The sequence below is a fragment of the Camelus bactrianus genome, chromosome 6 (genome assembly GCF_048773025.1).
Source record: "Camelus bactrianus isolate YW-2024 breed Bactrian camel chromosome 6, ASM4877302v1, whole genome shotgun sequence".
Lineage (NCBI taxonomy): Eukaryota > Metazoa > Chordata > Mammalia > Artiodactyla > Camelidae > Camelus > Camelus bactrianus.
In genome coordinates this window covers 74,932,591-74,936,174 of record NC_133544.1, presented here as the reverse complement: position 1 = coordinate 74,936,174, position 3,584 = coordinate 74,932,591, and the positions used below count along the sequence as shown (strand labels likewise).

General features: G+C 34.8%; 1 non-coding gene across 1 annotated transcript; it reads right to left on the bottom strand.

The window, feature by feature from the left end:
* Positions 1 to 1,280: 1,280 nt before the first annotated feature.
* On the bottom strand, positions 1,281 to 1,354 carry TRNAP-AGG (transfer RNA proline (anticodon AGG)). Its single transcript has one exon. It is a non-coding gene; the product is annotated as a tRNA-Pro (tRNA).
* Positions 1,355 to 3,584: the final 2,230 nt, after the last annotated feature.

Genomic DNA, 3,584 nt, shown 5'->3' with positions numbered 1-3,584 from the left:
GATATCATATGGTATTTTTCTTTCTCTTTCTGGCTGACTTCATTTGGAATGACAATTTCCAGGTCTATACATGTTGCTGCAAATGGCATTATTTTATTATTATTTATGGCTGAGTAGTATTCCATTGTATAAATATACCACATCTTCTTTATCCAGTCATCTGTTGATGAACATTTAGGTTGGTTCCATGTCTTGGCTATTGTGATTAGTGCTGCTATGAACATTGGGGTGCAGGTATCTTTTTGAATTAAGGTTCCTTCTGGATATATGCCCAGGAGTGGGATTGCTGGATCACATGGTAAGTCTATTTTTAGTCCTTTGAGGAATCTCTGTACTGTTTTCCATAATGGCTGCACCAAACAATTTTCCCACCAACAATGTAGGAGAGTTCCCTTTTCTCTGCACCCTCTCCAGCATTTATCATTTGTGGACTTTTTAATGATGGCCATTCTGACTGGTGTCAGGCAATACCTCATTGTAGTTTTCATTTGTATTTCTCTGATAATTAGTGATATTGAGCATTTTTTTAATGTGTCTATTGGTCATTTCCTACAGCTTCTTTCTTCTTATACAGAAATGGTTAAGAATATGGTCATTTCAGTCAAACATGGGTTAGTATTCCAGTTCTACTTCTTACCAAAAATAAGCCTTTCTATAACATACTTTGTCTCTCTAAGCCTCTAACTCCTCATCTGTATCTGTATCATAGGATTGTTGTGAGGATTAAATGAGGTAATATATGTGAATGGGATGCTATAAACAAAGTAAACCATCAACAAAGAGTAGTTATTCCGTTGTTGTTACCATCAGATCTTCTGCACTTAGCACAAATACTACATTTTCCACAAAGCCACCTCAGGTTGCTCCAACCACAGTGCTACCTTCCTCTTCTGAACTTTTGTAGAATTTATTAGCTGTACCACTTATTTGACAGTTAGCATAAGTCACTGTGCATTATCATTTACCTTTTTGTTAATATGTCTTCTCTTCCTGGTTTAAGTGTAAGCTCTTTGAAGATGGGGACCTTGTCTTACACCTCCCGTAGCTTTAGCGTCTAGCCCAGTGTTTGGTAAATAAATGATGATGGAAAATCCATATTTTTCCCAAATTTCAAATATCCAAATCAGAGTTGATTATCTTTCTCCACAAAATCCACTCCCCTTCTTAATTCCCCTGACTCTCTTTTAAGAACCACTTTTATTTCTTTTTAAAAATTGTATTTATTATTGTATTATTTTATTTTGGCCAGGAGAGAGGTAATTAGGCTTATTTATTTTTAGAGGAGGTACTGGGAATTGAACCCAGGACCTCAGTGCATCCTAAGCATGTGCTCTACCACTTGAGCTATACCCTCTTCCCCATCCCCAGAACCACCTTTATTTCTAATCTCCTAGTTCACAAATCTTTGATATTTCTCATAAGTTTCTTACGTACAAAATCTCACTACTGAATTCCATCAGTTCTGCATGTGGCTGGCTCAGTGCCTGGCACATAGCACTTGCTCATTAAATGTTGAATGATGACTGAATCAAAATATAATTACTAGATTTTAATTTTAAATGTTTTAGATTTGCATCTTTTCTTTATCTTTAATGACACCACCCTAGTCCAGACCCTCATTAACTATGTCCAGAATATTGAAATTTCTTTCCATCTGGCTCCCTAATTTTCTTTTTTGATTTTAATATAGCTTATCTATTATTGCTATACAAATATTCCTAAACTGCCATTTCTATTCACAAATATTACCTCATTTAATCCTCACAACAAGTCTAAGAGGATGGTTTCTCTACCGTTTGTGGAATCAGCTAGTCCTCTGAGGCTAGTTTTCAAGGTCTTCCACAGTTCAGTCTCAGTCTATTTATGTCAGTATTTTCTCTTACCAATATTCCTCACAAACTCCATGCTCCTCCTTAAGTTGGTACCACTAGTTCTACATATTTTCCTTCATACCCATTCCTGATATTAAGCCAAACCCTGCTTTAGTCGAAGTCTCAATCATGAAACACCTTTATCTTCCTTTTTAACTTCAAAATTTATTCATATTTTAAAAAGAAAACAGAATCCCATCATGAAACTTTTTTGGAATGTTGTAACCTTTAGTTATTTCTTTCTTCATCATCTAGTTCCCTTGTAAACTTACATAACTTGCATATAAAATATTTATTGTTCTACTTACCCTGTAAGTGTTTACTCCAATTTATTACTATATACTTATTTTATGTGGGTTAGTTAATATAGTCTGCCTATTTGTATCATAAATCTATTAGGAGAACAGTACATGAGTTTTAAGTCTTTGTACGTTCTTCTGTGTCTAAGTGAGCTGAGTACATAGCAGAAACTCAAAAACACTTGGTTGATTAATATTGTAGAAGCTCATTTGATGAAGCTGGTGTTTTGGGAAACACAGCTTTCTCAAATCTTGATCCAAGATAAGATCTATGATGGTTCCAAATAATTTAATCAAATGCCAAATTATATTGTCTGTCTCATAATGACTGGAAGCAAAATGTCACCATATCATTTATTTTAACAAAACGAAGTTTGCAGTTGATGAAAGTTCTCTCTCAGACTTACCTTTTTTAATATGAATGTGATACCTAAAAAATGTTTCATAAAAAGGAATGAAAAGTTTCAGAAATCAAACACCATTGAAAGTTTCTGTGTCTAACTGCCAGCTCGAAAAGTAAATTCAGGGATGTTCATTTCAATTCTTCCAACGTTAAGACCATGGACAGCTCATGGCTGCTCTACCACATAATGAGTCCAGGTTCTGGACATGCCAAGACCTTAGCATTTAGAGGAATCTGTCATGTCCAACTGCGGGGCTAGTTGATAGTTTTTGTTGGATGCTGAGAAGGACATTGTGCTATGAGAAAAGAACAAAGGCTCTGTTTTCCTTTTGAATCCTGTTAGAAATCTGAGGTTCTGCATCTTCATCAATTTTTTTTTAATTTGTTTTTTGGGGGTAGAGGTAATTAAATTTACTTATTATTTATTTTTAGAGGAGTTACTGGGGATTGAACTTGGCACCTGATGTATACTAAATGTGTTCTCTGCAAGTTGAGCTATATCCTCCTCTGAGATTCTATGTCTTGACAAAGTGTCCTACAGTGTTTTACAGAGTTCTGCCGTAAGGAAATAGGTGCATGTATGTGTGTAGGGGCAGAGAGAGCTTTAGATGCCATCCTCTTCTAGGCTATCCTCTGTCTCCTTGAGTATGTGGAAGGTTACCTGGTCAAGGGTTCCTATGCTTAAGTAGTCCTTGTCTCATCTTCATGGTTTTTGCCAAATATTTTTCCTTTAAATTGATTATTTTTATTTATATACGTTTACCTAAAAAGAAAAATGTACTATATCACTCCTGAAAATAAAAAACCAATTTATGTTATCGTAAGCAGAATGTAACCATGAAAATAAATGTAACAAAAACAAAATCTTTTCATCAGTACTTTTTATCTCTGAGCCCAAGACTTGACCCATTATTTGTTATAAAGGAAGATTTTAGATGTTAGAGAGGTAGTAAGACATTGACATTAAAATGATATTTTTCTTCTTGTCAAGATCAGTGTTATTAAAGGAGA